Source organism: Castor canadensis, chromosome 1 (genome assembly GCF_047511655.1).
Source record: "Castor canadensis chromosome 1, mCasCan1.hap1v2, whole genome shotgun sequence".
NCBI lineage: Eukaryota > Metazoa > Chordata > Mammalia > Rodentia > Castoridae > Castor > Castor canadensis.
In genome coordinates this window covers 5,257,713-5,283,243 of record NC_133386.1, presented here as the reverse complement: position 1 = coordinate 5,283,243, position 25,531 = coordinate 5,257,713, and positions in this window count along the sequence as shown.

Here is a 25,531-nt window from a genome sequence, read left to right as displayed (position 1 = left end):
AGACTGGAAAACATTCCTGAGCTGTGACAATCTTTGCCCCAATCCAAAGATATGTGGTAGATCTTTGTGTGCTAGGGGTGGGGGAGCCCTACCTCCTGCTGGAGTGATTTTTCTCTTCCAGAGCGCATCAAACAAATGGATTAAAATGCTTCATTGCAAAGAAATAGAGAGAGGCTTTTGGACATACTTAAATCTCTGGTAGCACACTAACACGGCAAAGTACACACAGCTAACAAATACCACAGTGCCTCTCAAAAGCGGGTGGAGAGCACTGACTGAATGAAGCTTTTCTCTGGAAAATATCTGCGGGATCCACAGAGCAGTCGGAGTGTTCAGAGCACGTCTGCTTCCCCAGCAGCCCTCCAGGTCACCATGTGGCCCAGGGCCTTCCCGCCCTGTGTCACTGTGGTGGAGCTAGTAAGGAAGACACGTGGAAGCAGAGGACAAGGCAAGGAAGGTTCTCCTTGTCAAGGAAGGAATGACGAGCATGGTTCTTACAGAAGATCAAAGATGGAATTGTTTGTCCCAAAAGGAGTGAAAATCTGAATCCGGCATTCGTTCACAGCAGGGCTGTAAAACAGACAGAGATCTCAGGGGTTGGTGATAGCTTGGTGGATTATAGCTGAAAGTGTGTTGGGGTGGGGAGGATCCCGTGGATGTGCAAATGCATCAGATCGGCCTTGAAAACAAAGAAATCAACTCTAGTCTAAAGACACAGTAGGTCCAGGGACTGGGAGTAAGGTGGTAAGTAAAACCATCTGGTCAAGGCCAATGTCTACCACTTCCTCTCTAGACAATATTGATCTTCCAGTACGATCTTCTGAGCCTCAGTTTCTTCATATGAAAAAAGAAGGAAGAAAGCATTGAGAAGGTGAAAGGGGGTGTTTTGTGAAAATCACTTAATACTATGCCAGCGATTTAATCTTTCAACAGAAGACATCCAGAGCATAGAAATAAAAATGTAATATAAATATACAACAAATAACAAGAATAGCAATCTGTTCAAACTCAACTTAGAACATGTGGCCATTGAGACAGCCATGATGAAACAGCAGTGTGACCAGACTGTGCTGCCGTGTGTGTGTGTGTGTGTGTGTGTGTGTGTGTGTATGTGTGTGTGTGTGAGAAAGACAGAGAGAGAGAGAGAGAGAGAGAGAGACATTGCTAACCGAAGGAGTCCACATCACTGATGGTAAGGCCCATTTGTTTATGCCTGAGAAGACCAAGGCATGAAACTAATTTTTTTTCCACACTACACAGCCATGAAGTGATTTTTGGTGTTACTACAGAACACCAGGGAGCATTTATTTTTAGCCACAGTGAACACAGCTCCATCACTTTGAAGTTTGTTTCCTCAGCATTTTATTGGTGAGAATGTCAGCTCAGCTCAGTTCACCTCCAGAGATGTGTGGCCTCCTTTTATTTCACAAGCCATCCCCAACTCTTCATCACCATCACACATGGCTGGCTTCCTCTTGTGTCTCCCACACCCACCTTGCAATTCTCTTCACTCAGTCCAGGTCTTCCAGCTCAGTCAGCGGGTGGATGGACACTTGTCAATTTCCCAAGAACCACAAGCATAAACTGGGGTGAGAGATCCCTAAGAGTTAATCACAAATGAGATTTAATTTTAATGTTTTTTGAGACAGGATCTCACTCTGTAGCCCAGACTGCTCTTTAACTTATGATCCTCCTGCCTCAGTCTGCTGAGTGCTGGGATTGTCGCACCCACCCATGGACTAGACAATTTATTTTTATCTCCTTATGGGAGCTGTACCTTTTGTTCAAAGCTGCACAATTATTGTTGCTTGTTTTATTCGGGTATCTTGAGAACCTCACATGTCCTTGGCTTGGCGGAATATGAAGAGAGATTTGTTCTCATTTTCTCCATGGGACTCAGCGTGAGGTCACCACAGCCAAGCCTGGCATTGTCATTCCCTCTCCTGAACTGCCGGTTTCAGGTATTGAGGCCTCCCTACAGAATGCCACCAGGTAGGGGAAGGAGGCAGGGGAGACTGGCGAGACTGCACTCCTTACCCATGGGGCAGGGTCACTGCTCCATCAGGCCAGGTTCCTTGGCAGTTTGGGGCTCTGGACCTTCCTCTCCTACTCTCCCCTGCTGAGTTTGAGCCTTCGGGGGGAGAAGAGTCCCTGTAGCTCAACAGGAGGCTCCAGACACCTTGGAAAGATGACTACGGTCCACAGCACCCCTGTGATGCGGCATTGCTTTCATGTTATAGATGAGGAAACCAGCATTCAGAGAAGTGAAATCATTTCCCCAGGGTCATGCAGCTGGTCAACTATTAAGTGCAGTGAGGCGTGTACCAGTGACACCCAAGCCCATCCCTCCCACCAGGCATTCAACCTCATGGTCAGAGAAGCCACTCGAAACAGTATCTGGCTCCAAACAACGTAGAAAACTAAGTCCTGCCGAGCTGAAATTTTCAGTGAGTGTTCAAGGTCCTGGGTGACATGTAAACTCAACTCCAAGACGACCAGCAGCCCAGGTGCCAAGGACTTTCCTCTCTTCAGAAGATTGAGGAAGAGTCAGTGGTTACAACACCGCTCCAGGGTTTCTGGCTCTGGGCAGGAGGTTGTCTGACAGACATCAGAGTCCCCTAATACCTGACATTCGATGGATCCATGCAGTAAAATCCACACCTCAGAAAATGGGTAAGGTGTGACGAAAGTTTACCAAAGGCCCGTGCAGGAAGGTGGCAAAGACATCTCACCCTCCCTCTCCTGCAACACGTGACCCTTCTCAGCGCCCTCCTTTTTAAACCAGTATTTTACATTTTTAAATGACACAGTAATTGTGCATGCTTATGGGTTTGTGACACTTCAGTGCATGGATACCATACATAAGACCAGACCAGGGAAATTGGCTCATCCTTTTTCACTATCACCCCATCTCCAAATCTCCTCTGCAGCCTTCCCTTGGGGTTCAGACCAGGACAACACCCCATATTGCCTCAGAAACTTCCCGTGCTTCTCACCTCCTTTTCCTCTGGGATTGTATGAGGGACTTGCTCTGAGCTAGGATTCAGAGAGCAGGGTTTCAGACCCCAAACAACTGGAAAATCTGAGGCAAATAACTTAAATTCCCTAGGCCTCAGTTTCCCCTGTGTAAAATGAGGTGTTGGGCTAGATCTTGGTTCTTATAAATATTTGCTTCTGTGATTCTCATCCATGATAACAAGAGGCTGTTGAATAATGGGCTGCGTCTCCATCACCCTCTCCATCTGCCTCCACAGGCCTTTTGAAGGGAGCAAATAATGCCAAAGTGACCTCAATCTGGGGCACTCTGCAGGGAAGGCCACTCCCCCAGAGCAGACTTCATCCCACAGAGATGCTTGGTTCCTGCCTCTTTCCCTGGGCCAAGTTTTTCTCAGGGAGGAAGTGGGACTCTGCCCAAGGTTGGCGACTGGGGCCTGGGAATTTGCGATCCCCAAGTGGGAAGCCCCGTGTGCCAGCCTGCAGCCCTCCTGGCGCTCTTGAGACACCATTGCCAACAGCTGCTTTCACCAGGGCTGACAGGGGCCGGGACACCAGCTCTTTCCCACAGTCCCTCTCTGCTGGGAGGACGTTTGTCATGGCAGTCACGCAAGGAGTTCCCTTTTGTCTTTCTTTACTTTCTTGTCCAGGAGACTTTTCTCATCCCCCTAATCCTTCCTGGCTTGATGCTGGCATGCCCCAGAGACTGGCCACAGTCCCTGGTGACCTCTCACACCAGGACCCACACCAGGGCTGTTCCACCCACCCTCCCATTATGTTTCCTGTGATTCCCAACGTAGTCTAATAAATCTTAAAAGATTGGAGCTGCCGCTTTAGGAAACAGTTTCAAGTTTGGGAAAGGCAGCACAATAGCCCTATACTAAGAGACTAGGAAAGCAGTTTGATCCAGTCTGAAAGGAGACAGAATGAGGAGAGGAGACATTTTTGGAATGCTGATCTTCACCATCTAAGACAAAGATTTGCTGTAAAATATCTCTCTGGATTATAATTTCATAACAGCCATCCATTTGTAGATCATTTACTTCTCCCTAGGTGTGCTTAAAACCTGCACTTGGCTGCAGTGTGGGATCCCCTGAGGGTGGAGGACCAGCAACTTTGCTTTCACACATAGCTAGGAGCATCTAAGCCCGAGGCAGAGCAGACACCGACAGCGACGTCTGGCAGGCCTTCATTCTGCTTCTTCTCATGCATGGCTTCTCGCTGCCTCTCTTTCCTGTCCCACTTGTTTTTTATGTCTTATTTCCTTCTTTGTGGTTTATTTTAAAGATTTCCAGTGAAATTCCCGGGCAGCTTACAGGTCCACAGAAGTAGAGTGGTACTGTCTTTGATAATGAAATGACTTCAGCATGGTAAGAGTGAAATTGCTTTTGAGTCTCCATCACTAGCCGGGTAGGCCGAGGAGATCAGGGTCTGTGCTCTGCCAGACCAGTGGCAGGAGCTCTCATGATTCCCTGGTGGTTCTGTGTCGTTCTCTTGTAAACTGTCAGAGCTGCTTCCGAGGACCCTCTGCTAAGGCAGGGACACATGTTTTCTCCTCTTGAAGAACAGGATAGTCTCTACCTGCAACTTCTCCTTGGTGTCGTGATATTCCAACAGACCATTGTCTGTCTATGCCCCAATCATAGAGGCTGTGTTTCGTTCCTCCCCATTCTTAGCTACAATCTCTGAACTGCCACACCCTTCCCACCAAACCCAAACAGTGGCATGCATTTGTAGTTCCAGCTACTCAAGAGGCTGAGTTAGGACAATCACATGATCTGGGTCTTTGAGGTCATCTTGAACAAGACAGTGAGACCCTAGTTTAAAAGACAAAAGCCCACAAGTCATAGTATGTTCATACAGAGATGAACATTGTGCTAAGGACTAAAAGGTGACATCACCCTGGATGAAACCCAAAACTACACTGAGTAAGAGAGACGTGTTGTTGATTCTAGTTGCATGAAGTTCTAGAAGAAATGAAATAATCTCTAGTAGAAAAATACGGACCAGTGACAGAGATTGGCTGGTTGGGGGGACAAGGGAACTTTATGGGTGAGAGGTATGTTCTAACCCTTGATAGAGGCTTGAGTTATATAAATGTACATGTGTCAAAAAATTAGCAAATATACACATAAAATTAGAGTGTGTCATTATAAACATTTTCTCTGAAGAAAAGCAAAGTTGTGACATGTTGGAGAAACAAGTTCTAGCTTCTTGGAAGACTGCACACAGTTGAGCCAGAATCCTGCAGTCTGGGACCAGAATGGTGTGGAGACAGTGTGATAAGGAGTGTGTGCCATGGCACCACATTAGTGGAACACAGTGTCAGGAATCCAAGGCTAGGACTTCTTAGAACTGAGTGTGTTGGGATTGTGAGATCCCCTAAAGGCAGCTCAGCTGATCCTGCAGCACTTCCTCTCGCCACACCAACTGCTACCAGGAAGGGCAAGTCCCATCTAGTTAGTAAAAACTTTCAAGCTGAAAAACCTCAAGGTTGTAGGGGACATTGGCCAACATCAGCTCTCACTTCCCACCAGAGAAGAACCCCCAGGCCTGGTGAAGACATGACAAGTGGACCAGAGGTTTTGTGTCTTCTGATGGGCGGCTCTTAGAAGGGCCTGCAATGCTTTCTATCAAGGAAGGCTTCCTCCAGGCCAGCCGAGATTTCGCTATGAGACCGAGTTCACCAGCAACACAGGCAACCAGGGAACAGGCTGAGCAACGGTATGAAAAGCAGTCTGATAAATCCAGGAAGGGGATTTTGTGCAGTTTAATAGGCCCAGAATGACTTAGTGTCCTAGCAAAGGGACAGTGCCAGATTAAGGAGTATTCAGGGATCTAATCGCCTGTTATAATGACAGCCATGGATCGGTTCTTTTGCTTTGAACAAAGCTACTGTAAAGAACACACAATTTGAACATAGACTAGGTGTTAGATGAAAAGAAATTTGGTGAAATAGTAAGGTAAAGATCATAGAATAAAGCAAGTTACAAAATTGTATACATTTTGTGTCATCTTTGAGATAGATTTCCAGGAGGACATGCCTGGGACAGTCACCGTGGAAATCCGTGAGAACAGCGTGTAGGTTTTTCTCCGTGTTTTGCTTGTCGTCATTTTCTAAATGAGTACAGTCACTGAGGACCACATCTGTCCTGAATTGACTAGTCTCCCCCTGATTTTCATAGTTGAAGTCTTAACCCCCAGCACCTCAGGATGTGACCTTATTGGGAAAGCACCCAATGGAGAAAGGGTTGTCGCAGGTGGACTTAGTTGAGTCGAGTGGGCCCTGCTGGAATACAGGGACCCTCCTCCCATACGACTGGTGTTCTTACAAAAATGGGAAATTCGGAGACAAAGAGGCATAGGGGAACATCCTACAAAGATGAAGGCAGAGATCAGACAATGCTTCTACAGTCCAAGGAATGCCAAAGACTGCCAACTGCCACCAGAAGCTGCAGGAGACCTGGGACTCATTCCCTCTGCCCAGGACTGGGTGGGATCCCATCCTGCCATCACCTTGATCTTGGATCTCCAGCTTCCAGAACTGCAAGGCAATAAATTTGTCATGCAAGCCACTGGGTCTGTGGTCATTTATGTCTGCCCAGCAAACTAGCACCACATCTTTAATAATAAAATTATTCAAAAATTCAAAGAGCGTGTGGAGCCCGGGCGGAGTGCCTGAAAGGTGTGGTGCAGCTCTGTGAGCTGGGCTGCTACTTCCCCAGGCAGCAGCTTTGGTTCTGCCCACAGCTGCATGAGGAGAACATCCTTCCTGGCATCTTGTTTCATGGGCCGAGCCACCCTCGACTCTGCCAGTGGATCTCATGAGTCACTCTACACATGAGTCACTTCTGCTCCTGGGAGCTTTAGAGAGTTCTGGCTGGTGGAGACCTTCCCAGGAGGGCAGCAGCTGAACTGGGCTCCCCAGCCTCTCTGCAAGCTGAATCAGATGTGACACTGAGCATGCTGGGAGCACTCAGTTCACGTGGGCCCTAAGCCTCAAAGTGCCTCCGCCCACTGAGTGCTCAATGTATTATTACAATGAAAGGTCTCACCCTCCAGTCTGTGGCCCTGAGGTCGGGCACTGAAACCTGAGCTGCTCCTGCTCAGTAGATCAAAATAACTTCCAAGAATAACCAGCCTGCGACCTGCGGCCTACACTACACTTGCTTTCAGGCCTGTGCTGGAGTGCAGCCGCTGTCAGCCGGGGCTTTCACTTCCTTTTTTGCTCCCCAGGAATGGGTTATCATGGTGTCTCACACCCTGAAACTCAATCAGCTGAAACAATCAGAGGAAGCATGGAGCTTTCTCCACAGGCCAGCCAAACGGGGACCCTGTTTATCAAAGGGACAAGATTTACTCAGTTGCTACAAACTTCCAAAGACTTCCTTTCCCAAAAGAAAGGCCCAGAGGAAGGTCATGTCCTTCGGCCACCTCCATTGAGCCAACAGACCATCTGCTTTGCTTCAAGCCAATGAGTCAGGTGACCTATCCTCCCCCACCAGCTCCTGCATGAGAACACACAGCTGCCCTGAGAGGGCTACAGTTTCCAAAAGGGTCAGAGGGGAAGGCATAGCCAGCTCCGAGACCAGACGCAGTCCACAGCTCTGGGAGGCCAGCCCATGATAAGCCCACACCTGTACATGCAGCCTACCTGGGAGGGGGAGAGACAAGGAAGAAGTAGGAGAAGGAGGGATTGGAAGGAAAGAGGTACAGAGGGAGGAGAGGTGCAGGAGAGGAAGGGAACAGAGGGAAAAGAAAGGAGGGGAAGGGGCAAGAGAGGAAGAGGGACAGGCAGAGCAGGGGCTGCTCTCTAGCCCTCTCTGTGAAGCCCTGCATGGAGCTGGCACCCACCAGCCAACCTCTCACACCCTCTTTGAATGTGCTCCTGGTCTCTGGGCGCCCCTCTATGCCCCACTGGCCCACTGCAGCCAGATGAATCTTCCTGAAAGCTCATTATTAGCATGGCATTACCTACTCCAGAATTCACCCCATTCCCACAGAATAGAACGCAAAATACCATCAGTTAACTGAGTCTTGGGTCACCTAGACCAAGGCAGACCTCCATGTGCTGCTTTGGGCCCTGGCTTAGGCTGCTCCCTCATCTGGGGACCTATTCCATTTCTTTCTTTAAATGGCTAGGTTAAGCTCCCCTCCAAATGCTGCAGAACCCACGGCCTTTCCCACCCCAGCAGCCTCTGCCTTGGAGTTCCAGGCTTCCAGCTTTGCAGCTCCCTGGTTGTTTGCATGCTGTGCTCTTGATCCTGTGCCCTGTGTTTATGATGCTACATCAAGGCAAGCATAGCAGCCTTGGGCACTGATGTGATCACAGGGCCACACCTTTGTCAGGGCCATCCAGTTATACAGGACGGGAGAGTGTCCTTTTATACCACACAGAGGCACATACCCATGTCTCCACCTGGACCACACTGTATACATGACCCATTAGGAACAAAGGCACGTGAACACAAGGGTCACAGCTCCTCACTGGGGCATCTGAACAAAGAAGACAGATCAGGGTATGCCCACCGCCATCGGAGGAAGAGACTGCTCACCAATAGGTGGGGAGGCCTACCAAACTCTCAGGAGCTGATGGATGTACCAGTGCCAAGACAACAGCTGATAAAGGGAGATGGCAAAAGAAGAGGCCCTGACCACCTCCCACAGGACACCTGGTTGCAGGCTCAGCAAGCAGCTTTTGAACAGAGAGATGTATTGAAGGATCTGGGCGTTTTACAAATGTGTGACCCACTTTTGATAGTATCTACTTGGGAGGGGCTCCTGGCTTCCTGAGCTGAAAGGCCCAAAGGCAGACTGGAGGTAGCAAGGACAAATAACTGGCATAAAAGTATTGATGCCCTCAACTGTCCATGGGACACTTGCTGATCACCAAGGCAGTGTCCAATTAAATGTAGACACAGTTTCAGAGTCCTTCTCAACACTGCAGGTCCACCAGAGCTGGCATGGAGATGGAAGCTTGCTCTTGCTCTGGAAGATGCTACCCACATTTACTCTCCAGTGACTCGAGAACCCCTGAGTGGTGTGCCATTCAGATCCTGTTGAGTCTTTCTTTTGTGCCTGGCAGGGCAGAGCAGTAGTTGAGTGTGGGAACAGCAGGTGCAGGTAGACAATCTCCTGTACTGGGACCCAGCAATTTGCAAGTTCCCCTGGGGCCTGGATTACTTAGGGCATGTCTAAGGATTCACTGTGCTTAGATCAATCAGTTAATCAACATCTGATTAACCAAGGACCTCCAGATGTCGTTAACCTTGGGGTAGGTGGAACTCAGATCCATTTGGTCATGTAATGGAGACTTTAACCTGCTGCACTCATGAACAGAGAGTCATCTACAGAAACAGAGACAGTAGATTAACTGATTAAGTGCCTTCATGAGCAGGACACTTACTGTGTCGTGTAGCTGAAAGTGAAGATGGAACTTGGTCAAGTGTAAGGCTTAGTGCACACCCACTTCCAGTTCTGCCCATGGTCCCATTCGCTATGGCCTGTGCATCTAGAAGGACTACATCCACCTAGGCATCTGTGTGAGGATGTTGATGTCCAATGAAAGGGGCTCTCTCCAATGGGTCACTCTCTTTAACGAGAAGACCAAGCTTCTCTTTGAATACCATAGTCTGCAAAGTGACAAGCCAAAGGCCTAATCCAATCACTCCAAGGGAAGAGGACCTCCATAATTGGTTCAGACCCCAGGGAGCTCATTAGGACAAAAGAAACCAGGGAGAGGGACAGCTGCTGGTAGGCAACAGCACATACAAACTATGCCTACAATTTGGGGAAATTCATAGACTATAGACCCTTCCTACCGTCTCTGCATGGACCACACCTTAAGATCTCCTGACGGCCTGTGGGCCAAACACCATATTCACACCATGAACTCAACACATGGAGAAGTATGTATCCTAATGGGGGGACATCTTACAGTGCTCACCAGTTTTAGAGAAGCTGACCATATGAAAATTGTCCTAGCAAGTGTGAAAGCATAGAGGACCAGCCCACAACTGCTATGAAGAGCAGGTGCAGAAGGTGAGTGATCTGAGAAGATATGGGAAAACAGAGTTGGTTGGAAGGATAGACAAGATTCCAGGAGAAGGAAAGGCAGGAAAAAGAGACATTCCACACTCAGAAAAAGGCCAGAGGTTTTCACATGACAAGAGTTTGCAGCTGTGGTCACAGTTAAACTACTGGCCAGCCCACTGCTGTATTTGTATTGAGTCCCTTTGATGTAGATTCTGAGAACAAAGCTTCCAGGTTGTGGAAGTGTAACCAGAACTCAGGGACAAAAGCGAGTTCCTTCACATGCATGAATAGGGCACGAGCTCCTAGCTTTTAAGAGTTTTGGTATTTATAAAATTTTGAGCATTCCTCAAAAGCCACAAATCAAGTGAATAACTCGCCATTCTGTTTGGATAGATCCATCACCGCTAAGATTCTTACAGTTGTTTTTGTGGTTATTCCTCAGTGACTCTTCCTGCTCATTGAAACACCTAGTGACTTTTGAAGCTGTTTGGAGATAAAGGTATAATAGAGATTGATTAGTAGATTAAACAATTAGAGTTCGTACAATAACATTAAAGAGAATTTCAGAGAACCAAGTGTGAACCGTGAGAAAGTGAAGTTTTCCTTAAAGAGATAAACATACATACTCATCTGGTATCTAAATTGAGTCAGGAAATGTCCCAGGGAAGACATAGGTAGCTTGTCTCAATTCAATCCTTGAATTGGATATCATATCTTCAAATAGGTCAATACAAAATGTGAGGAATTGTAGCTTCATAACAAGTAATAGGGAGAAATGAAGATAATTTGTTGCATGTATTTTAATACACTTTGTAATAAATAACAAACAAGTAGTTATATGTAAATTCTTTTACCTATATAAAATAAATTGCATTAATCTATATGTCTGTCTCTTTATCCACATATATGTGCTATTTTTAAAATACCTGCAATTAGTTATTTCAGTATATTTTATTCTACTTAACATTATTTTGAACTTACGCTAACATTTTTGATCATTACATAATATGTTATAGAACTAGCATTTTGTGGCAAAGTAATCATTCCTGCATTATTAGTTTTTTTTTAATTCTCTTAATCTAACCTATAAAATTCTTTACAAACATAGCTCTTCTTTAATTTGAATTGTTTCAATCTTTAATTAATTTGAATTGTTGTGGGGTCAAAGTGTAGCATATTATGCTCTTGGTAATATTTACCAAATTCTTTTCCAAAACAGTCAAACAAATTCTCACTTCCATCAGGAATCCCTGGAGAGCCGCAGTTAACCATGGAATCAGCATCGTTTGTATCATTTCCCGGTTGTTGGCAGACTGAACCGTGTTGTTTCAATGATACTTGATGTTTGCATTACCTTTGCCTTCATTCTAAGTGTGAAGAAGGTTTTCTATCTCTAATACTTACTGAATTCATTTATCTCTACTTCTGTGAACTGTGAGCTCGGATTTTGATATGTTGGAGGCTTATAAGCTCTTTATGTGCTCTCATTGAACCTCTGCCGTCTGTTAAAATTGTACCACTTTTGCCACGTTATCATTACCTACTTTTCTTGTTATTATATGTGTGAAGCTCTGTGCTGAGTACCTTGTGTATGACAACCCAATAAGGAAGTATTTTCATCCTCATTTCATAGTGAAGAAAATAGACTCCTCCACTTACATATGTCGACAAACCTCACAAGACTGCAAGCTAGCAGAACCAGCCCATGGTTCCTCCTCCTCCTGCTTTTCCACCTCACAAACATTCTGGTATTGTTCGTATAGCTTCTTTCTACCTTCATGAATTCCGTGTGCCAGGGTTTTCTGACATTGTGGGTTTTGATTCTAATATATGTGTTCATAGCGTAGTGCTTTGTATTTTTTCTATCTGGCCACCACAATTACCACTAAGTTCCTATTTGTCAATTTTATTTGACATGGTATTTTAATAATCCCCAACTATTGGTTCCGTTTCTGTTGTATAGAGATTTTCCCATCTTTGGCATTACTTGAAGTATTGGATGTGAAGACCTTTTTGTCACATAGAGAGATCTTTCTCATAATAGTGTTTTATTTTATTTATTTTTGCAATACTGGGGTTTGAACTCAAGACCTACACCTTGAGCCACTCCACTAGTTTTTTTGTGATTTTTTTTTTTTTTTGAGATAGATAGGGTCTCACGAACTATTTGCCAAGGATGGCTTTGAGTTGTGATCTTCCTAATCGCTACCTCCTGAGTAGCAAGGATCATAGATAGACATGAGCCATTGGTCCATGGCTCATCTTCATTTTAAAAGAAAATGAAGCCATCATACTTCGATCAAGAGTAGAAGTGAAACAAATTTGAAAACTGAGCTGACTCTCCCTGAGGCAATGCTAAGTGGTCATTGCCAAGTGCCAGATGCAAAATGCCACAAGACCGATGATGGCTGTGCTCTTGGGTGTAGTTCCTCTGATCACTGATGCTCACGGGAACGAGTCCAGACAGCCTGCTCCATGGCTCCTGAGTTTTGTCTGCTGTTCATCTCCTGCCAAATTCAGACACAAACCCTAAGTTTGTCCTCCATGTTGGAACTGTCTCCTTTAACAACTGGGCCATGGGCTCTTCTCTTGCTTCATGAATCCAGTCCTGATGTCCTGCCTACATTTCAGCCACCAGCCAGTTCTCTACTTTTAGCTCTATTCTGGATCCCCAGAGCTGACAACTCAACCCACTCCAAGTTGTGATGACATGGCTCCAGCTGCCATGTTTCTGAGGTGACCAAAGGTATTACCATCCTGGGATTCAGATTATTGGATTTCCAAATCTCCAGCTGCTGTTGTTCTTTGAGTGGTTCTAACGATGAAGGTGCCTATCAAAGTTCTGGTTCCTCAGGTTCTGCCTAACCAAAAAGCAGCTCACCGACCGCTGTCCCATTCTCCCCCTGGGTTGGGGGAGTTCGGAGGGGCTACTACCAATCCATTAGTCCTCCTGATCACACTGATGCTGCTTCTGTGGGGACTGGGTCACACACAGTGGTCGAGTTTTCTCCCCAGCTCTCATTTCTTGAGCCAGGATCTTGATCTTGTCTTTTATTTCAGACTATCCTACTTTCCTAGTGCTTTGGCAGCTGCTGATATTTACAGGCCTCATGCCTCTCTCTCTCTCTCTCTCTCTCAATCTCTCCTTCTCGAATTCTGTCTCTCTCCCTGTTTGATTGCTGTTGGCAGTCATCCACATTGGTCATTTCCACTAGCAGCCTATTTATTTCAGTTGTGCACATACATGCTGAGCTCCTGGCAATTTAATTTGGTCCACCTACCTGATTCTGCAGCCAACTCCCGGCTGGGGACCTCATAGGAATGATTTTTTTTTTTTGGCCTGTGGTTTACTCTGTGACTGTTAAGGTACCCAGCATACCCAATATATGCTAGCTATAATCTCTGATTTTTACCATAATGAGGAGTTAGTTTTTAGGAATGAGTAAAATGGGCTCTGTCAGCTTTCTCAGGCCAGCATCACAAAGTACCACAGGCTGGGGACTTGAAACAACAGAAATGCATTCTCTCACAGTTTTGATCGCCAGAAGTCTGAAATCAAGATGTTGACAGGGATTTTCTCCCTCCAAAGCTTCGAGGAGAGTTTCCTTCCTGGTGCCTTACAATTTTGGATGGCCCCAGCTGTTCATTGACCTGTGATGGCATCGCTCCAAGGCAGGTTCCATTTTCACTTGGTGTTCTCTTTGTGTCTGTCTTTTCTGCTTATAGTCATGTTGAATTAGTGAACACTGCAATGACCTCATCTTAACTTGATGACATCATTAAAAGCCCTATTCAAAAATAAGGCCACATTCATAGGTACCAGGAGTTAGGATTTCAACATATCTTTTAGGGGCCACAACTCAACTCATAATCAAAGTTTGTCTTTGGTCTCCTTCTCCATTGTGCCATTCTGCATTTCCCTCCCCATCCTGCCTGGGACCCATCCATTCCTATCTGCATCCCCCATTCTCACTCAGAATTTGCACCAGCATGTGGAGTGAGGGAGGAACTGGTAACAGCTGCTATGGAGGTGGGATTCAGTCCAGAACTTGGGAAAGAACACCAATGAAGGAGTTCAAACAACAATAAAAGACTTGGGCCCTTGCAAGTATTTCAGGAAAGCATTTGCTTGCTTGGCTAACTGGAAGGCCGGCATCTCCACCAGAAAACCTCTAGGTCCTCCAGGACCTGAGCTTGGATTCCTGTCCTTGCCTGTCTCAGCTCCTGGGGTAGCCCCTATCCTGACAGCTGCTCACTCCTTCAGGGTAGGATGAGTCAGATTGGCTGGGAGAGTAGATCTGTGCACATGAATGACCAGATGACATTTTGTAGTCCTGAGTAACATGGGCTGGTGTGAAGGTCAGAGAGCCACTTTGGATGAAACCCAGGTAGATCCAGGCAGGGCCACCAACACTACAGTTTTTAAAGAAGAAGCCACATTGGGGGTTACTGTGCAGACAGTACCAAGAGTCCAGGTCAGGCTGACAAATAGAAGATGCATTGGTTCTCGGGCTCTTTTCCAGCACCTCCCACCATGGGAATGATTGGTTAGAAGCTGCAATTCCTGCAGGCTCTCCCCACCCAGTGGTCTGGGCAGCATCTGCAATCAGAAGTGTTGACACTAAAATGAAATCTGTCTTTCATGTGTTCTGAGGACCTGGAAAGACAAGCCTCCCTCCCATTGCAGTGGGGTGACAGATGAGAAAGCAGAACAAAGCCTCATGCCTGAGGAACATGGAAACTTCCATCTGCTGCCTGGCCATGTGGTCTTCAGCTCTTCCCAAGGTTAAAATAAAACCCTACAGGTCTGGCTCTTGATTTGAAAAGTGGGTGGTTAGAGGGAAAGTTAAGGGTGTTCACTAACTTTATAGTTGGAGTACCTGCAATATTTTGGAGTTGGTCATCATTTCTAAAGCTACATGCACATTCCATTTTAAAGGATATGCTGCCTCAAAAGTCAAATTCAGACATGGAGAAAGCAATTACTTTCATTGAACAAATGTTTAGATGTTTCCTTCAGAAGTTTATTTTCTAAGAAGACTCATCATAGACCCTTTGTGAGCCAACTTTTCTAGCACATCTCAAAGGGACTGTGTTTAGAACACCTCACTACTTACTACACAAGGAGCAGAGTGACACCTGTCTACACCTGTCTATGAGGCAGCAGGCATGTATTGAAATGCCTTGTTTTGCTATAGAGATGAAATTCTTCAGTCTCTTTACTCATCACCTATCATTTATCAGACACAGAAAGAAACACCCAGGAACTCGCAGGAAACCTGTCCCTTTGCATGGAAACCTGGTGCAGTCCCCGACCAGCCTTGCTCTTCCCAGGGACCTGCTGTGCTGCCCCCTCCTCTCTGGGCTCTTTCAGGGTTAAGACTGAGAAGGTTGACTGACTCAAACTGACTTGTGAAATGTGAAACAGGACACTCTAAATGCATCTCAAAACCCCCAATTCAACATTACGTGTTTGGAAATGTTGAAGGCAGGGCTCTCCTCTGGGTTGACTCATTTGCCCACATCCAGCAGTTTGCTTGACTCTTTCATCTCTTCCTGACCTTCTCCATCTCCTCTGTGACATCAGTGGCACCTTGAAAACCTTTCTCTTCTCTTTCCTGCCTTCCTTTTTCCTCTTAGTCTTTGCAGCCTCTTCCATCCCTAAAATTTCATGAAGAACTTGATACTTAACCTGAAATACATTTGGGGCTGGGAGATAACTTTGCCCTGCTGCAATTTCCAAATCCATTCTCAGCTGTGCCCATGTGTCAATCCTCAGGGTTGTCTGGGAAGCAGCCACCAGTGTGGAGTGGGAGGACACAAGATTTACTGGGAGACAAGGCCTGTGTGAGATGACAGGGGAAGAGAGGGATGGACAAAGATAGCCTCAACCTGATGCAGACCTTACAGGTCTTACAGTGGAGTGCAGCAAGCAGGAAGAATCCATGTTGGCACTTTGAATCCTTCCTACCAGAAGAGCAGGCCTTCTTTGAAAGCCACATTGGAAGGGTGATAATGGCTTCTGGAAGGAATATGGGGCAAGTCTAGGCATACCTTTGTACCTGCTGCAGCCGAAATGCTTCTTCATGCTTGTGTGTGTGCGTGTGTGTGTGTGCGTGTGTGTGTGTGTGTGTGTGTGCGCGCGCACATGAGCTGTCTTGCTGGTTTGTTGAGGTTCTTCCTGAAAAGGATCCATTCCTTTCCCTGCTTGACCTTCACCATTAACAGGAGCCACCCAGCCCAGCTGTCTCTCTTCCTGGTGTCACCGCAGGCAGTGTCGAGTCAGCACCACTTCTGCTTCAATGGTACCTAGCTGGAAAGCAAGCTATGCACCTAACACGACTCTAGCTCTGCCTGGGAACAGGGCTCCTCTACAGGGAAGAGCTCCTTGGTCAGCCCAGAGAACAGAAAGGAGAGAGAGGAGCAGTGCTTTGGGGGACTCTCCTTAATGGGTCCATGTGGCTACCTCCATGAAACGGGAAGGACAAGTCTATGAGCCCTGGTTGCCTAGAGGAGCAGAGAGGACTGGCCTATGCAGGTCTCACCCATCCTTCTGCAGCCTGACAGGCCTGTGGCTCCTCCCTTGTCACACCCCAAGGACAAGGAGAGGCACGATGAATCAGCTCCAGGGCTCCTTGGCCACATTAGCAGCGCTTGGGGTCTGGGCAGTGTGTTAAACACATCCCATCAAAACATCCCTAAAAGTAAGGGCTGATGTCAGAAGGCAGGCGAGTGGAGAGCTGGAGGGGGGCGGGCAGAAAGAAAAGGCAACCCCTGGGAGTGGCACTTAGTCTGTCTCCCTTTCTGGGGACACAGAAGAGCCGTGTGCCTGCAGATGGTCCCCTTTGACTTCAGAAAACCCCTGAAATACTTCCATTCCTGTTAAGGTTACTCCACAGGGAACCTTTAAAAACATCTTTGACAGCACTCTGCTCAATCCCAAAGGCCCCTCCGCTGTCAGGTCCCTGGGGCCTCTGTAGGCAACCAGAGCTCGGATCCCCCAGGCAGGCAGGTGGCTCTGTTGCCTCCAAACTGTCCTCACAGACACAAGCCCAAAGAGCACAAAAAGCAACCACTGAAGCCTGGACCCCACCCAAGAGGGCAGCCACAGAAGGGAGGCTGTGGCCACGTGGCCCACTGCCCAGCACCCCTGCCCTCAGCTCCTGGGAGAAGCTTCCGTTGGCCAGGCCCGGCCCACTGCAGCCTGGCACTCAACCACTTCCATTTTATGAATGCTAACACGCTCGAAGCTCACGGCACGGCCAAGTGGCTATGGCCTCAAAAGCTTTGTGCGAGATTTTCTCTGAGGGCTCGTTAACGTGGTCTTTTAATGGAACACGCCCGAATCTGAATCCTTAACTGGAGCTGATGAGCACTCAGCGTGTGTGGTGACCAGAGTGCCTGGGCACCCCCGCTCATCCAGGGTGCTGGGGGGGACCGTACGAGGGCTGGGGCTTCTGTCTGCTCTGTGGGGACCCTAGGAGGGCTGGGCACCGAGAGAGGATGACAGTAGGGGAAATGTGCATCCTGGCATTAAAAGCCCACAAGAAGGAGAGGGATGGCACCGTGTCCAGAGAGATGCTTCACGGAGTGGCTAAAGGCACATGCCAGCTGCCAAGCTCCATGGAGCCGCCTCCCGGCACTGCCATTAACTTGGATAAATCCCATAAATTAACCCAGCCGTGAATAAGAGCTCCCCACCCGACCCTGGCTACCCAACCCCAGGGCCTAAAATACACCAGCAGGGCCTGCCGAGTGACTCACAAGGACTTCCTGGGCCCCGCCCCTCCTGCCTATAGCCCTGCCTTTCTGAAAATGTATCTAGTTGAGGGAAAATTCTCGGATATTTTGGGGAGACAGCTGTTTGCGATTCTGCTCAAGAGTTAGGGTAGCCATGGCAAAATGGGGGCTGGGCACAGGAACTGGGGTTGGTGAATGTGGGCGAGGAAATGCAGCATGCAATTGTCAGGATTGGGTCTTCTAAACCTCCATGAAGTGAGTGGGTGGGCGAGTGAATAAGTGAAGGACTGAATTCTCTCTCTGCTTTTGAGGGTGGAGTTGAGGTCAACTGCATTCTAGTCAGAAATTTCAGAGATGAAATTTCAGATCCTAAGTGAGGAACTCCTTCCCCTGTGTTCAATTATTCACACAACAAGTGGTGGCCTGCATAGAATGTGCCAGCTGGGAGAACCACAGTCTCTGTAGTCTGGTTAAGCAACACCCTCAAGCCCCAGTCTTCCCTGAGACCGCATCTGTTTCATCCTGAAATGTTAACTGGGGTTACCTGGGAATGAAAAGGGGGCGGGGCTAGAAGGGATCTTCCATTGAGCAGACTGGGAAATGCTGCCAACTGCATTTCTGACTTGGATTCTGTAATATACATGAACACATTAAAAACGCCAGAAAGGTCTGCCATAAAGAAGCCTGCTGAGCCTTACTTAATTCAACATTGCCAGAACTTAATTGTTCAAAAAGAGCATCTTTGCAAAGTGTGGTGAACAGAACAATCTTCACCTCCCAAAACGTCCACACCACAACCCCCTAAGCCTGAATCTGTGTGACCTTACATGGCCAAAGGGACCTTTGCTGATGCAATTAAGAATCCTAATAGGCTGCCCAAGGTGGCTTATACCTATAATCACAGCTACTCAAGAGGATGGAGGTTAGAGGCTGGCCCTGGGTGGGGGAAGTTATCAGACACCATTTCACCATACAATCCAGGTGTGGTGGTCCATGCCTGTAATCTCAGCTACAAGGGAGACATAGGCAGGAAGGCTGAGGCCCAAGGCTGGTGCTGGGTGAAAAAGAAAAATAAGATACTACCTGAAAAATAAAGTAAAGCAAAAAGGGCTGTAGGTGTGGCTCAAGTGGTGGATAGCCTGCCTCCGTGTGCAAAGGCCCTGCCCCGTGGAGTGCAGTGTCAGGAGGCAGAGCCCAGACAACCACATCCTGGAGATTCGTTTCTTGGGAAATCCGATTAAAGGAACACTGTTACACCTCCAGGCTTCTCCATGGGGTATTCTGGGAAAAGCAAGCACTGTGGTTTGGATGTCGTTGGAGTGGCCCCAAGGCTTCCTGTGTTGAAATTTAATTCCCACTGTGAGGCATTAAGAAGGGTGGAAACCTGCTTGTAATTCTAGCTACTTAGGAGGCTGAGATAGGGAGGATCACAGTTTGAGGACAGCTTGGGCAAAATAGTTTGAGAGACCCCTCTCCAAAATAACCACAGCAAAATGGATTCCTTTACAAGCAGGAAGCCTGAGTTCAAACTCCAGTCCCACCAAAAAAAGGGGGGACGGTGGAAACTTAACCCAACTCTGGTGTTCAGAGGTGGGATGTTTGGGAAGAGGTGAGGATTAGATTAGGGCATCCGGGTGGAGCCCCCATGACTAAATACTACTGGCTTTATGGGACAAGGGAGAGACCAGACAGACAGACACCCACTCATATGTGTGCCCCCGGCTCTGGCCATGTGGTGCCCTGAACCACTTCAGGACTCTGCCAGCCAGAAAACCAATAGCAGATGCAGCCTCTCAACCTTGGACTTTTAGACCTGTGAGCCAAAATAAACTCTTTTCTTTATAAAGCACACAGCCTTGGGTATTTCATTATAGTAATGAAAAATGAACTAAGAAACCTCCCAAGTTACTTAGGAGAACCAGTTCCATGACAGTATTTGGGGCCAGAATTGCTGTGGCCAAGCCGCTACATGACAAGTCCTGATAGGTGTTTTGATGTGAAGAAAGACTAGACAAGCTGAAAAAATGTAAAAAACATCAAGTCATCCTTCTAAAGGTTATGCATGGAGAGCTGGGGCAGAAATGAAACTGCTGAACTGAAGAATATTTCCAATTCCTTCTTTTCTACTTCGGGTCTTTCATACAAGACTTCAGGAGTGTAGCTGAGCCCACAGTTCACTTGCTCTGGATTAATCACAATGTACTGTTCTGCATGGGAGCCTCCTGCCCAGAGTAGCCAAATGAAGCACTTCTCAGCTTCTCACACAGGCCCTTTTGTGTGCCTTTGTCTCAGTTCATTGTTCCTTTCAGTCCCTCCCTCACCTCCCAGAGCCCAAGGCCTACTATCCTCAAGGTCAGCTCCTGCGCCAGGCCTCCCTGCCTCCCCAGTCACAGCCACCTTTGGCTCCCTGAACAGCCAGCTGCCCACGACCTGCCTCTCCCTGGTGGTACTTTACTACATCCATGTCAGAATCCCTGGGGTCTTGCCTCCTTCCTTCAGAGCGTTTGTCTTGGCAGGGCTTTTTGCTTGACAAGTGCTAGAAACACATTGGTCTAGCTTAGAAAGGAATCCTGTGTGCCTCGTGAAGCCTAGTGCTGGTTCTGCCCGTTGTCTCCTCACCTCGTCTTCCTTAGTTTTCTGGGATTGTCCTCGCACAGTGCCATGGACCCAGTGGCTTCAACAGCAGAAATCTCACAGTTCAAGAGACTGGAATCCAAGGTCAAGGCGTTGGTGTGATTAGCATCTGCTCCATGCTTCTCCCCGGCTGTGGGGTGGCTGGCAGTCTTTGGCCTACCTTAGCTGGTGGAAGCACAACCTGACCTTTGCCTCTTTCTTCACATGGTGTTCTCCCTGCTTCTGGGTTTCCCTTTGTTATAAGAATGCCAGTCAAATTGGAGGGTGGGGGCACCATTACCAGCAGGGGACCTCATCCTGACCTAATTGCAGCTGCAGCAACCCTATTTCTCACTAAGGCTGCATTCTGAGGTGGGGACGGGGGGGGTCTTAGGATTTCAACATAAGCATTTGCCAGCAGGCAGAGAAGACAATACCACTCAACCCATTATACTTAGTGACAGAACCCCCATTTTCACATGGTGAAATGTGGCCCATAAACACTAACCTATCAAGATCCAGTTCTGGCAAATGAGATGGAAATGACCTACTGTGTGGGTGGGGCTTCTGGAAAAACTAGTGTGGGTCTTCCTCCAGTCCTCTTTCTTCTTGAGCATGGATGCCATGCAGGGGGTAGAGCAGCCATTTTTGCAAGATGACATTTATGAGTCACTTGCAAAAATGGCAGTGGAAGAAGTCAGAAAGAATCCAGGTCTGTCACTTTTTTAAGTCACCACACTTTCTTTGGACTGACTCCTTTTCACCTGAGAAAAATAAACTTCTTTTATTTGAGAAGAATACTACTACTCAACCACTAGTAAATATCAGCGGTGTACAGTGACATTGTGGGTTGTCACGATGAGGGAGGATTGTACTGGTGTCTGCTTAACATCCTGCTGTGCAAGAATCCCCCCCCCAAAAAAACATTACCCACCCAAAATGTCAACAGGGCTGAGGTCGAGAGACCCTGGTTAAAGTCACTGTTGACATGTTTTTGATACATGAAGTCCAAAGTGATGGATTCTTGGAAGCAGGAACTGGAAGCCATCAGGGATTAAACTGCATTTTCCACTTCTCCCCTATCACCCAGCACCCACCCCTTCTCATTTCTCTGCAGGCTTTCTCTAGTCTTTCCTTTTTGTTGATGGGGACACTTTATTTTGTTCCTTTGTTAAGTCCCTAGCCTTCTTCTCTTGAGTTTACGTGTCCTAACTTTAAGCTGCCAGTAGAAAGTAACTTGTCGTTCTGACTCCGAATCCCTAATTTCTGGAATAAAGTGTTTGGTTGTCCCATCTGGAGTCAGGTTCCAAATCGACTTTGCAAGTACGGTAGGGAGATGGGGCTGTTTGTGTCTCTGCCTTACAGGGCGGTAGCAGAGGCTAACAGATCCTAAAAATAGGACCCCTGGCGGGAAGACTGCCCACAGGGTGCTTCCTTCAAGGGGTGGGGAGATGCATACTCACTCTGTGTCTACATCACATGCAACCTGCAAACAGTTGGCGCTCAGTGAGCAAAAGAAACGCAGAAAGGGAAAGGCAATAGACAGTGTTCTGTAAGCCAGAGCCTGTGTCATCACGTCATTTACGTCACTTACGCTGGAGTCCCAGAGTTCTATCACACAGCCCAAATTTGTCACTTAAGTACCTTCTTCCCACACCTGCCCCAGGTATGCTCTGAACTACCTACTCTGCATTGCCACAGACGAGTAAAAACTATATTGCGCATATTCAAAAACAAGTCATTATTGTTTAAAGAGAAACATGTCAGAGGTGTTCTTAGCTTTATGAACACTTCGAATACTTCCCAAATCCCCCACCCTACCTCTCCATTACCCACTTGGGGCCAGGGCTCTTCCTCCCCATAAGGCCACCCTCTTCCCCCATGGGTCTGTTCATCCAGTTATCAGAGTCCTGTTCATTGATTGCCTGGTGGACTGATAAACTGGTCCAAACAAAGGTGCTTCCAGCTGGGAGTGTTTGCATTCCCAACCCCTGCCTGGAGCATGACTTGTGTTTTACCAGGGACATTTCAGTGACAGAATCTCAAGAGTGAGTGGTGGGAGGGGACTCATTCATTATCACTGGGTCAGTGGGGAAGAGAATTTTGATGGAGGGGGCCTTTCCCAGGACCTACCAGGTCTTATTAATAATCTCCATGTATGGAGCCTATATGCACCAGATGTGACATGCCCTGTACTAACACTGTCAAAGCCTACCTCTGTGCCTGCAGGTTCCTCTTCAGTCCTACCCCTTAGCCCTCCGAAGGAAACCCAGAGGGCTTCTACAGTTCACCAACCAACCTCCTCACCCCAGAGGCGCATCGGAACCAAAGCTTGTGGTCAGGAGAGGCGGTGCAGAGAAGTTCTACAAATCAATCATAAGTGCATTAGAATCAGTTCTAACTATTAAACTCACTGCTCAGAAAATGAAGAATCTTTTGGTAAACAAACAAATTTCAGTTCACCTGCTTCCCTTTCCTTTACACACCATCTTCTGAGTGATGGAAAGTGAGGCACAGTCACGTGACAAAAACTTTAATGGAAACCTGAGTAAAAAATTAAATAAATAAAAACAAAACTAAGAGAAATTTGGTAAACTGGGATTCCTGACCTAAATAAGGAAATTTTTTTTTTCAGAATTTGCCAGCCCAGGCAAATAGTTCTGTGAGATCCTAGCTTGAAAAAAAACCCTTCATAAAAAAAGCCTAGTGAAGTGACTCGACATGTAGGCCCTGAGTTCAAGCTCCAGTACTGCAAAAAAAAAGAGTTGTGGAAGTTAAATAAAGGCCAAGTAAAACATCTCATTTATTTTTGTTAAAGTTCCCTTCAGACCAGTGGGCTGAAAAGCAAAATTCATACTAGTGAGTGAGCACTCTGTTGTGATTACAGCTACGAAGACTTTAAATAGCTGCTACAATTAATCATTAAGAGAAGTATTCCCTTACACATAGAAGTTCAAAACTGTGAGGAAAAATACCAGATGTCAGTACATAGTTCGTTTAGGGGATTCTAGTCCGTCAGCATTGTGGGAGTGGAGCTGTTGCTTTTGAGGAAGTGACTAGAGAGACGTTTTGCCCTCAGAAGATTGTGATAAAAAATGCTGTTCTTTCTTTAACCAGTGCTATTGAAGGCTGAGGAAGACCCTCACTCTGTATTTCCTCTCTGTGCTTTTCAGACCTGTGTCTGGCTAGAAGATGCTGTCTTCTTGTTAGCCGCGACAACAAAGAGTCCACACAGTCCCCAGGAGGGTGGCAGCCCAACACATGAAGGGGTGAAGGAAGGCGTGCAGCCAGTTACACTCATTTCCTTTTTTGATTCTTGGGAGGCTGACTTTCATTTCCCCAAAGAACATGCAGAGTTGGCATGGGAGCCCCATCCTGCCTAGCCTGGCAGGAGCTAAGGGCAAAATCCTGAGGTTTGGGCAAAACGCACAGAAACCCAAAACGGAGTTTCCAACTCCTGCAGTACGATGGTGTTCTGCCCCATAGCCACACACTTCAACAGTGTGGGCGGACAGTGGATTCGATCCAGGTCGGTTAGGCAACAGATTTGGAGGACTGTGTGTGTGTGAGCACATGTGCGTGCATAAGAGTTGGTTTGCACACCTCACTCTGTGCACTTGTGTATCTGTGTTAACAAGAACAAGGTGGAGAAGAGCATTCAGACACACTGTGGCTGGACTGCAGCTTTTTTCTGACCTGCTTGGCTATAAATGTCCAGAGGAAGTGAGTCCACACTGGCTGATGACTTCATTTCTACCATTTCTCCACAATGCTGCCAGCCGCTCAAGAGGAGGCTTACTCAGCTGGTCATCAGGGCTGATGGGAAAGGCTGGTGACAGGCAGGGCTGTAGCTACAGCCCAATGTCACCCTGCCTGGCCTGGGTGTCCCGTCTCCTGTCCTGGGCTATAGATGATAGCTAAGATGGTAGTAAGCTCCAAACAAGAAGAGTCCAAGCTCGGAGGCCAGTTGGCAGGGTGGGGTCATCAGTTACATGCAGAGAAACCTGACTGGGACAGTGACAGAGAATCCCATGATGATGCCATGGAAATTAGTCACCCAACAGAATCAGCACAACATCTGTTATTTATGATGTTTGGCAAACTGGAGATAAATCAAGTGCTTTATCTTGAACAAGTGGCAATGACAAATGACTTTTATTAAATCAATACATCAATTCAAAGCCAATAAGTCAAGACATCTTGGGGCTGATCAAAGCAATATGCTACCAAAGGGAGCCCACAGGTCAACTCCCCTAGAAATGGAGGCCTGTGGCACCCCAGAGAGCCTGTGAGTGTGCAGAAGGTCACAGTTTCTCAGAACAGTAGAAACGGCTTGTACTGGGCATTCTACACACTGCGTGCACTTATTTGGAGAGGTCATGTGCACTGTAGGACCCCGGGAAGGGAAGCTGCCCAGCATTCAAAGTGCCTCACACCAACAAAGTCTCTTCGTGCCCATTATCATCTCATTCAGTCCTTCGCACTGTTGCCATTTTACAGATTAGCAAGTTGAGATTCCTAGAGGGGGTAAGGGACAGTTAGACATGGGAGGCACAGAATGTGGATGTGGGTTGCAAAATCCTAACCACTGGGAGGCCTCTGGGTTACACACGGGCGGTAGCTCCCCACACAGGGAAACTACAGGCTCAGGCCACCGTCCTGCAGCACCAGCCCCACTCGGCCATGGCCACTCTCCTCCTGACTGCAGCTGGTCACTGGTTCTCAGTACACATAGTCACACTCAGACACACTCTCACATGCAAGCATAAACACACTCCTAGACTTGCACATAAGCACACACACACACACACACACGTATGCACATAAACAAATACACAAACACAAACCACCTATGTGTATACATAGCACACTTTCACAGTCACGAACCGGACATTAGGGCATCCCTGGCACCTCCTAATGAAGGCTGAGGTGGCTCTATTCCTTTCTCACTCTAACCCCATCCTCCTTTCTGTGTAGTAGGCTCAGGTGACATGCAGAGATTGAAAACACCATGACTTTTTCATGTGAACACTCAGAAAGAAATAAAGAACATTTGGAGAGAATCTGCACCATGGCAATAAATATTGAAGTAAGAAAAAGCAGCAAAATCTGAGAATGGTCTTTCTGTATATTAAAGAGAAATTGAGTT